Source organism: Leiobunum rupestre, chromosome 2 (assembly GCF_980474605.1).
Source record: "Leiobunum rupestre chromosome 2, qqLeiRupe1.1.hap1, whole genome shotgun sequence".
In the NCBI taxonomy this organism is placed as follows: Eukaryota; Metazoa; Arthropoda; class Arachnida; order Opiliones; family Sclerosomatidae; genus Leiobunum; species Leiobunum rupestre.
Genome location: NC_143385.1, coordinates 57279985 through 57291170, shown reverse-complemented (window position 1 = coordinate 57291170; position 11186 = coordinate 57279985). Strand labels below are relative to the sequence as shown.

The 11186-nt window shown below is 46.4% G+C and overlaps 1 non-coding gene across 1 annotated transcript; it reads right to left on the bottom strand.

Moving 5' to 3' along the window:
- Positions 1–5494: 5494 nt before the first annotated feature.
- TRNAM-CAU (transfer RNA methionine (anticodon CAU)) lies at positions 5495–5566 on the bottom strand. Its single transcript has one exon. It is a non-coding gene; the product is annotated as a tRNA-Met (tRNA).
- Between the last annotated feature and the right edge of the window lie 5620 nt (positions 5567–11186).

Sequence of the window (11186 nt, the reverse complement as noted above, 5' to 3'; positions counted from 1 at the left end):
TTAACAAGTTTCATTTATAAAAAATAAAAAATCCTCGGCAAACAAGTTTACCGTCTTAGCTAGCAGAGCGTGGTTTCAATCCACGGACCTCTGGGTTATGGGCCCAGCACGCTCCCACTGCGCCACTCTGCTTAACGGATGCCCTGTTTAACAAGTTTCATTTACAAAAAATAAAAAATCCTCGGCAAACAAGTTAACCGTCTTAGCTAGCAGAGCGTGGTTTCGAATCACGGACCTCTGGGTTATGGGCCCAGCACGCTCCCACTGCACCACTCTGCTTGACGGATGCCCTGTTTAACAAGTTTCATTTATAAAAAATAAAAAATCCTCGGAAAACAAGTTAACCGTCTTAGCTAGCAGAGCGTGGTTTCGGTCCACGGACCTCTGGGTTATGGGCCCAGCACGCTCCCACTGCGCCACTCTGCTTGACGGATGCCCTGTTTAACAAGTTTCATTTATAAAAAATAAAAAATCCTCGGCAAACAAGTTAACCGTCTTAGCTAGCAGAGCGTGGTTTCGATCCACGGACCTCTGGGTTATGGGCCCAGCACGCTCCCACTGCGCCACTCTGCTTGACGGATGCCCTGTTTAACAAGTTTCATTTATAAAAAATAAAAAATCCTCGGCAAACAAGTTAACCGTCTTAGCTAGCAGAGCGTGGTTTCGATTCACGGACCTCTGGGTTATGGGCCCAGCACGCTCCCACTGCGCCACTCTGCTTAACGGATGCCCTGTTTAACAAGTTTCATTTATAAAAAATAAAAAATCCTCGGCAAACAAGTTAACCGTCTTAGCTAGCAGAGCGTGGTTTCGATCCACAGACCTCTGGGTTATGGGCCCAGCACGCTCCCACTGCGCCACTCTGCTTGACGGATGCCTTGTATAACAAGTTTCATTTATAAAAAATAAAAAATCCTCGGTAAACAAGTTAACCGTCTTAGCTAGCAGAGCGTGGTTTCGATCCACGGACCTCTGGGTTATGGGCCCAGCACGCTCCCACTGCGCCACTCTGCTTAACGGACGCCCTGTTTAACAAGTTTCATTTATAAAAAATAAAAAATCCTCGCCAAACAAGTTAACCGTCTTAGTTAGCAGAGCGTGGTTTCGATCCACGGACCTCTGGGTTATGGGCCCAGCACGCTCCCACTGCGCAACTCTGCTTGACGGATGCCCTGTTTAACAAGTTTCATATATAAAAAATAAAAAATCCTCGGCAAACAAGTTAACCGTCTTAGCTAGCAGAGCGTGGTTTCGATCCACAGACCTCTGGGTTATGGGCCCAGCACGCTCCCACTGCGCCACTCTGCTTAACGGATGCCCTGTTTAACAAGTTTCATTTATAAAAAATAAAAAATCCTCGGCAAACAAGTTAACCGTCTTAGCTAGCAGAGCGTGGTTTCGATCCACGGACCTCTGGGTTATGGGCCCAGCACGCTCCCACTGCGCCACTCTGCTTAACGGATGCCCTGTTTAACAAGTTTCATTTATAAAAAATAAAAAATCCTCGGCAAACAAGTTTACCGTCTTAGCTAGCAGAGCGTGGTTTCGATCCACGGACCTCTGGGTTATGGGCCCAGCACGCTCCCACTGCGCCACTCTGCTTAACGGATGCCCTGTTTAACAAGTTTCATTTATAAAAATAAAAAATCCTCGGCAAACAAGTTAACCGTCTTAGCTAGCAGAGCGTGGTTTCGAATCACGGACCTCTGGGTTATGGGCCCAGCACGCTCCCACTGCGCCACTCTGCTTGACGGATGCCCTGTTTAACAAGTTTCATTTATAAAAAATAAAAAATCCTCGGAAAACAAGTTAACCGTCTTAGCTAGCAGAGCGTGGTTTCGGTCCACGGACCTCTGGGTTATGGACCCAGCACGCTCCCACTGCGCCACTCTGCTTGACGGATGCCCTGTTTAACAAGTTTCATTTATAAAAAATAAAAAATCCTCGGCAAACAAGTTAACCGTCTTAGCTAGCAGAGCGCGGTTTCGATTCACGGACCTCTGGGTTATGGGCCCAGCACGCTCCCACTGCGCCACTCTGCTTAACGGATGCCCTGTTTAACAAGTTTCATTTATAAAAAATAAAAAATCCTCGGCAAACAAGTTAACCGTCTTAGCTAACAGAGCGTGGTTTCGATCCACAGACCTCTGGGTTATTGGCCCAGCACGCTCCCACTGCGCCACTCTGCTTGACGGATGCCTTGTTTAACAAGTTTCATTTATAAAAAATAAAAAATCCTCGGTAAACAAGTTAACCGTCTTAGCTAGCAGAGCTTGGTTTCGATCCACGGACCTCTGGGTTATGGGCCCAGCACGCCCCCACTGCGCCACTCTGCTTAACGGACGCCCTGTTTAACAAGTTTCATTTATAAAAAATAAAAAATCCTCGCCAAACAAGTTTACCGTCTTAGCTAGCAGAGCGTGGTTTCGATCGACGGACCTCTGGGTTATGGGCCCAGCACGCTCCCACTGCGCCACTCTGCTTAACGGATGCCCTGTTTAACAAGTTTCATTTATAAAAAATTCAAAATCCTTGGCAAACAAGTTAACCGTCTTAGCTAGCAGAGCATGGTTTCGATCCACGGACCTCTGGGTTATGGGCCCAGCACGCTCCCACTGCGCCACTCTGCTTGACGGATGCCATGTTTAACAAGTTTGATTAATAAAAAATAAAATATCCTCGGCAAACAAGTTAACCGTCTTAGCTAGCAGAGCGTGGTTTCGATCCACGGACCTCAGGGTTATGGGCCCAGCACGCTCCCACTGCGCCACTCTGCTTGACGGATGCCCTGTTTAACAAGTTTCATTTATAAAAAATACAAAATCCTCGGCAAACAAGTTAACCGTCTTAGCTAGCAGAGCTTGGTTTCGATCCACGGACCTCTGGGTTATGGGCCCAGCACGCTCCCACTGCGCCACTCTGCTTAACGGATGCCCTGTTTAACAAGTTTCATTTATAAAAAATAAAAAATCCTCGGCAAACAAGTTAACCGTCTTAGCTAACAGAGCGTGGTTTCGATCCACAGACCTCTGGGTTATTGGCCCAGCACGCTCCCACTGCGCCACTCTGCTTGACGGATGCCTTGTTTAACAAGTTTCATTTATAAAAAATAAAAAATCCTCGGTAAACAAGTTAACCGTCTTAGCTAGCAGAGCTTGGTTTCGATCCACGGACCTCTGGGTTATGGGCCCAGCACGCTCCCACTGCGCCACTCTGCTTAACGGACGCCCTGTTTAACAAGTTTCATTTATAAAAAAATAAAAAATCCTCGCCAAACAAGTTTACCGTCTTAGCTAGCAGAGCGTGGTTTCGATCGACGGACCTCTGGGTTATGGGCCCAGCACGCTCCCACTGCGCCACTCTGCTTAACGGATGCCCTGTTTAACAAGTTTCATTTATAAAAAATTCAAAATCCTTGGCAAACAAGTTAACCGTCTTAGCTAGCAGAGCATGGTTTCGATCCACGGACCTCTGGGTTATGGGCCCAGCACGCTCCCACTGCGCCACTCTGCTTGACGGATGCCATGTTTAACAAGTTTGATTAATAAAAAATAAAATATCCTCGGCAAACAAGTTAACCGTCTTAGCTAGCAGAGCGTGGTTTCGATCCACGGACCTCAGGGTTATGGGCCCAGCACGCTCCCACTGCGCCACTCTGCTTGACGGATGCCCTGTTTAACAAGTTTCATTTATAAAAAATACAAAATCCTCGGCAAACAAGTTAACCGTCTTAGCTAGCAGAGCTTGGTTTCGATCCACGGACCTCTGGGTTATGGGCCCAGCACGCTCCCACTGCGCCACTATGCTTGACGGATGCCCTGTTTAACAAGTTTCATTTATAAAAAATAAAAAATCGTCGGCAAACAAGTTAACCGTCTTAGCTAGCAGAGCGTGGTTTCGATCTACGGACCTCTGGGTTATGGGCCCAGCACGTTCCCACTGCGCTACTCTGCTTGACGGATGCCCTGTTTAACAAGTTTCATTTATAAAAAATAAAAAATCCTCGGCAAACAAGTTAACCGTCTTAGCTAGCAGAGCGTGGTTTCGATCCACGGACCTCTGGGTTATGGGCCCAGCACGCTCCCACTGCGCCACTCTGCTTGACGGTAGCCCTGTTTAACAATTTTCATTTATAAAAAATAAAAAATCCTCGGCAAACAAGTTAACCGTCTTAGCTAGCAGAGCGTGGTTTCGATCCACGGACCTCTGGGTTATGGGCCCAGCACGCTCCCACTGCGCCACTCTGCTAGACGGATGCCTTGTTTAACAAGTTTCATTTATAAAAAAAAATCATCGGCAAACAAGTTAACCATCTTAGCTGGCAGAGCGTGGTTTCGATCCACGGACCTCTGGGTTATGGGTCCAGCACGCTCCCACTGCGCCACTCTGCTTGACGGATGTCATGTTTAACAAGTTTCATTAATAAAAAATAAAAAATCCTCGGCAAACAAGTTAACCGTCTTAGCTAGCAAAGCGTGGTTTCGATCCACGGACCTCTGAGTTATGGGCCTAGCACGCTCCCACTGCACCACTCTGCTTGACGGATGCCCTGTTTAACAAGTTTCATTTATAAAAAATAAAAAATCCTCGGCAAACAAGTTAACCGTCTTAGCTAGCAGAGCGTGGTTTCGATCCACGGACCTCTGGGTTATGGGCCCAGCACGCTCCCACTGCGCCACTCTGCTTGACGGATGCACTGTTTAACAAGTTTCATTTATAAAAAATAAAAAATCCTCGCCAACAAGTTAACCGTCTTAGCTAGCTGAGCGTGGTTTCGATCCACGGACCTTTGGGTTATGGACCCAGCACGCTCCCACTGCGCCACTCTGCTTAACGGATGCCCTGTTTAACAAGTTTCATTTATAAAAAATAAAAAATCCTCGGCAAACAAGTTAAGCGTCTTAGCTAGCAGAGCGTGGTTTCGATCCACGGACCTCTGGGTTATGGGCCCAGCACGCTCCCACTGCGCCACTCTGCTTGACGGATGCCATGTTTAACAAGTTTGATTAATAAAAAATAAAAAATCCTTGGCAAACAAGTTAACCGTCTTAGCTAGCAGAGCGTGGTTTCGATCCACGGACCTCTGGGTTATGGGCCCAGCACGCTCCCACTGCGCCACTCTGCTTGACGGATGCCCCGTTTAACAAGTTTCATTTATAAAAAATAAAAAATCCTCGGCAAACAAGTTAACCGTCTTAGCTAGCAGAGCGTGGTTTCGATCCACGGACCTCTGGGTTATGGGCCCAGCACGCTCGTACTGCGCCACTCTGCTTGACGGATGCAATGTTTAACAAGTTTGATTAATAAAAAATAAAAAATCCTTGGCAAACAAGTTAACCGTCTTAGCTAGCAGAGCGTGGTTTCGATCCACGGACCTCTGGGTTATTGGCCCAGCACGCTCCCACTGCGCCACTCTGCTTGACGGATGCCCTGTTTAACAAGTTTCATTTATAAAAAATAAAAAATCCTCGGCAAACAAGTTAACCGTCTTAGCTAGCAGAGCGTGGTTTCGATCCACGGACCTCTGGGTTATGAGCCCAGCACGCTCCCACTGCGCCACTCTGCTTGACGGATGCCCTGTTTAACAAGTTTCATTTATAAAAAATAAAAAATCCTCGGCAAACAAGTTACCCGTCTTAGCTAGCAGAGCGTGGTTTCGATCCACGGACCTCTGGGTTATGGGCCCAGCACGCTCCCACTGCGCCACTCTGCTTGACGGATGCCCTGTTTAACAAGTTTCATTTATAAAAAATAAAAAATCCTCGGCAAACAAGTTAACCGTCTTAGCTAGCAGAGCGTGGTTTCGAATCACGGACCTCTGTTTTATGGGCCCAGCACGCTCCCACTGCGCCACTCTGCTTGACGGATGCCCTTTTTAACAAGTTTCATTTATAAAAAATAAAAAATCCTCGGCAAACAAGTTAACCGTCTTAGCTAGCAGAGCGTGGTTTCGATCCACGGACCTCTGGGTTATGGGCCCAGCACGCTCCCACTGCGCCACTCTGCTTGACGGTAGCCCTGTTTAACAATTTTCATTTATAAAAAATAAAAAATCCTCAGCAAACAAGTTAACCGTCTTAGCTAGCAGAGCGTGGTTTCGATCCACGGACCTCTGGGTTATGGGCCCAGCACGCTCCCACTGCGCCACTCTGCTTGACGGATGCCTTGTTTAACAAGTTTCATTTATATAAAAAAAAATCATCGGCAAACAAGTTAACCGTCTTAGCTAGCAGAGCGTGGTTTCGATCCACGGACCTCTGGGTTATGGGTCCAGCACGCTCCCACTGCGCCACTCTGCTTGACGGATGCTATGTTTAACAAGTTTCATTAATAAAAAATAAAAAATCCTCGGCAAACAAGTTAACCGTCTTAGCTAACAAAGCGTGGTTTCGATCCACGGACCTCTGAGTTATGGGCCTAGCACGCTCCCACTGCGCCACTCTGCTTGACGGTTGCCCTGTTTAACAAGTTTCATTTATAAAAAATAAAAAATCCTCGGCAAACAAGTCAACCGTCTTAGCTAGCAGAGCGTGGTTTCGATCCACGGACCTCTGGGTTATGGGCCCAGCACGCTCCCACTGCGCCACTCTGCTTGACGGATGCCCTGTTTAACAAGTTTCATTTATAAAAAATAAAAAATCCTCGGCAAACAAGTTAACCGTCTTAGCTAGCAGAGCGTGGTTTCGATCCACGGACCTCTGAGTTATGGGCCTAGCACGCTCCCACTGCGCCACTCTGCTTGACGGATGCCCTGTTTAACAAGTTTCATTTATAAAAAATTACAAATCCTCGGCAAACAAGTTAACCGTCTTAGTTAGCAAAGCGTGGTTTCGATCCACGGACCTCTGGGCTATGGGCCAAGCACGCTCCCACTGCGCTACTTTGCTTAACGTATGCCCTGTTTAACAAGTTTCATTTATAAAAAATAAAAAATTCTCGGCAAACAAGTTAACGGTCTTAGCTAGCAGAGCGTGGTTTCGATCCACGGACCTCTGGGTTATGGGCCCAGCACGCTCCCACTGCGCCACTCTGCTTGACGGATGATCTGTTTAACAAGTTTCATTTATAAAAAATAAAAAATCCTCGGCAAACAAGTTAACGGTCTTAGCTAGCAGAGCGTGGTTTCGATCCACGGACCTCTGGGTTATGGGCCCAGCACGCTCCCACTGCGCCACTCTGCTTGACGGATACCATGTTTAACAAGTTTCATTAATAAAAAATAAAAAATCCTTAGCAAACAAGTTGACGGTCTTAGCTAGCAGAGCGTGGTTTCGATCCACGGACCTCTGGGTTATGGGCCCAGCACGCTCCCTCTGCGCCACTCTGCTTGACGGATGCCCTGTTTAACAAGTTTCATTTATAAAAAATAAAAAATCCTCGGCAAACAAGTTAACCGTCTTAGCTAGCAGAGCGTGGTTTCGATCCACGGACCTCTGGGTTATGGGCCCAGCACGCTCCCGCTGTGCCACTCTGCTTGAGGGATGCCCTGTTTAACAAGTTTCATTTATAAAAAATAAAAAATCCTATGCAAACAAGTTAACCGTCTTAGCTAGCAGAACGTGGTTTCGATCCACGGACCTCTGGGTTATGGGTCCAGCACGCTCCCACTGCGCCACTCTGCTTGACGGATGCTATGTTTAACAAGTTTCATTAATAAAAAATAAAAAATCCTCGGCAAACAAGTTAACCGTCTTAGCTAACAAAGCGTGGTTTCGATCCACGGACCTCTGAGTTATGGGCCTAGCACGCTCCCACTGCGCCACTCTGCTTGACGGTTGCCCTGTTTAACAAGTTTCATTTATAAAAAATAAAAAATCCTCGGCAAACAAGTCAACCGTCTTAGCTAGCAGAGCGTGGTTTCGATCCACGGACCTCTGGGTTATGGGCCCAGCACGCTCCCACTGCGCCACTCTGCTTGACGGATGCCCTGTTTAACAAGTTTCATTTATAAAAAATAAAAAATCCTCGGCAAACAAGTTAACCGTCTTAGCTAGCAGAGCGTGGTTTCGATCCACGGACCTCTGAGTTATGGGCCTAGCACGCTCCCACTGCGCCACTCTGCTTGACGGATGCCCTGTTTAACAAGTTTCATTTATAAAAAATTACAAATCCTCGGCAAACAAGTTAACCGTCTTAGCTAGCAAAGCGTGGTTTCGATCCACGGACCTCTGGGCTATGGGCCAAGCACGCTCCCACTGCGCTACTTTGCTTAACGTATGCCCTGTTTAACAAGTTTCATTTATAAAAAATAAAAAATTCTCGGCAAACAAGTTAACGGTCTTAGCTAGCAGAGCGTGGTTTCGATCCACGGACCTCTGGGTTATGGGCCCAGCACGCTCCCACTGCGCCACTCTGCTTGACGGATGATCTGTTTAACAAGTTTCATTTATAAAAAATAAAAAATCCTCGGCAAACAAGTTAACGGTCTTAGCTAGCAGAGCGTGGTTTCGATCCACGGACCTCTGGGTTATGGGCCCAGCACGCTCCCACTGCGCCACTCTGCTTGACGGATACCATGTTTAACAAGTTTCATTAATAAAAAATAAAAAATCCTTAGAAAACAAGTTGACGGTCTTAGCTAGCAGAGCGTGGTTTCGATCCACGGACCTCTGGGTTATGGGCCCAGCACGCTCCCTCTGCGCCACTCTGCTTGACGGATGCCCTGTTTAACAAGTTTCATTTATAAAAAATAAAAAATCCTCGGCAAACAAGTTAACCGTCTTAGCTAGCAGAGCGTGGTTTCGATCCACGGACCTCTGGGTTATGGGCCCAGCACGCTCCCGCTGTGCCACTCTGCTTGAGGGATGCCCTGTTTAACAAGTTTCATTTATAAAAAATAAAAAATCCTATGCAAACAAGTTAACCGTCTTAGCTAGCAGAGCGTGGTTTCGATCCACGGACGTTTGGGTTATGGGCCCAGCACGCTCCCGCTGCGCCACTCTGCTTAACGGATGCCCTGTTAAACAAGTTTCATTTATAAAAAATAAAAAATTCTCGGCAAACAAGTAAACCGTCTTAGCTAGCAGAGCTTGGTTTCGATCCACGGACCCCTGGGTTATGGGTTCAGCACGCTCCCACTGCGCCACTCTGCTTGACGGATGCCCTGTTTAACAAGTTTCATTTATAAAAAATAAAAAATCCTCGGCAAACAAGTTAACCGTCTTAGCTAGCAGAGCGTGGTTTCGATCCACGGACCTCTGGGTTATGGGCCCAGCACGCTCCCACTGCGCCACTCTGCTTGACGGATGCCCTGCTTCACAAGTTTCATTTATAAAAAATAAAAAATCCTCGGCAAACAAGTTAACGGTCTTAGCTAGCAGAGCGTGGTTTCGATCCACGGACCTCTGGGTTATGGGCCCAGCACGCTCCCACTGCGCCACTCTGCTTGACGGATACCATGTTTAACAAGTTTCATTAATAAAAAATAAAAAATCCTCGGCAAACAAGTTAACCGTCTTAGCTAGCAGTGCGTGGTTTCGATCCACGGACCTCTGGGTTATGGGCCTAGCACGCTCCCACTACGCCACTCTGTTTGACGGATGCTCTGTTTAACAAGTTTCATTTATAAAAAATAAAAAATCCTCGGCAAACAAGTTAACCGTCTTAGCTAGCAGAGCGTGGTTTCGATCCACGGACCTCTGGGTTATGGGCCCAGCACGCTCTTTTTTTTTTTTAATTATATCATTAAAAAAATACACGACGCGTGTATGGTACAAAAAGCGAAATGCAACAAGATAATAGAACAAGAAAAAAATACGAAGTAACATTTGAAAAATCGGTCGCGAAAAAGAACATCGATAAAGAAAGAACAACGAGTAGATAATATTGATTAAACAATAGTGAGAAATAAATAAAATTAAGCAACGTATCAAACACTATTAGGCAGTACATGTTGTAGAAAGAATTCATGAACAAAAATAGGCTAAATTAGATATTAAACAGCAGTAAAGACGATTAAGAAGAAATAAATTAACGAAAAAAAAAACTCCTTATTGAACATGAGAAGCAAAGGCTTAGAACCGACAGAACACAGAAAAGGCCGCAAAACATTAAGAAAATCCAACATCATTAATTTGTAACTTATACTTTGAAACCGTAATCATCCGGGATCACAAAGTCCTTATACAGAGGACTGGTAACAGGCTGACCCTGATACCGACACGCCCGAGCAAAAAATTCGTTCTCTGAAGATGGCGGCCAAGCAACCTCCTTAGGCCACCACTCAGGCCGGCGATGACCCTTGAAAGGGTACAGACGCATAGCAACGGGAACCCTTTGAACCTTCGTAGCAGAGCCAGAAGAAGAAGACAGCTTCTGACCAACATCACCATCGCTTGACGACAGCGAATGCTTAGCACTCCGACGCGGATCAGACTTGACACCGGCATCGACGATGGAAGATTCACCACTACCGGCCCGGACCGGAGAACCTTGAGGAATAGCGACTGAGGCAGGATCGACGACCATCGCTTCACCGTCACCACCACCGCCAGACGCCGCTTCTAAATCACGGGATGCCATCCGGGGCCATAAAGGACACTCCCGAACAACATGTCCCTGCTTCTGGCACTTAAAGCACTTGAAATCAGGACAATGGCGATAAATATGGTCAGGAGAGTAACACTTATTACATATTTTCAACTGAGAATCATGGCGGACAGCGTAAAACTTCTCTCGACCAACAGCATCGGCAACTCGTAAGCGATATGGTAATGATGACAGATTCTCAGGTAAGGTAACACGAACGGTACGCAGTCCGCAATATAATGATGCCTTTTTATGCCACACAAGCGGACCCTTGATTTCACAGCCAAGCGACGTTAATTTGGATAAAACGGCTTCATCAGTCACAAACTCCGGTAAGTCCGAAAAGGCGACAGTCACAGTCTTCGCAGAAACGCTTGAAATTTCATATATCTCACCATCAATATCCAAGCCCAAATCTATAACGCCCTCGACATCGGCCAAAGTCATCAAGGTGAGAATGTAACCTCCCTCATCACAGACAACTAAAGCAGAAGCACAATCGAGACCAAAGTTCGCAATCACCGCCGTAGACACAACTTCAAAACTTGGTAGATTTCGTTTAAAATCAATAAAAACCGATCTCTTGAATGCGTCCATCCTGGGTAGAAACACCCAGGAGGGATTACCAAATTAATAAATTAACAACTATTGAATTAAAT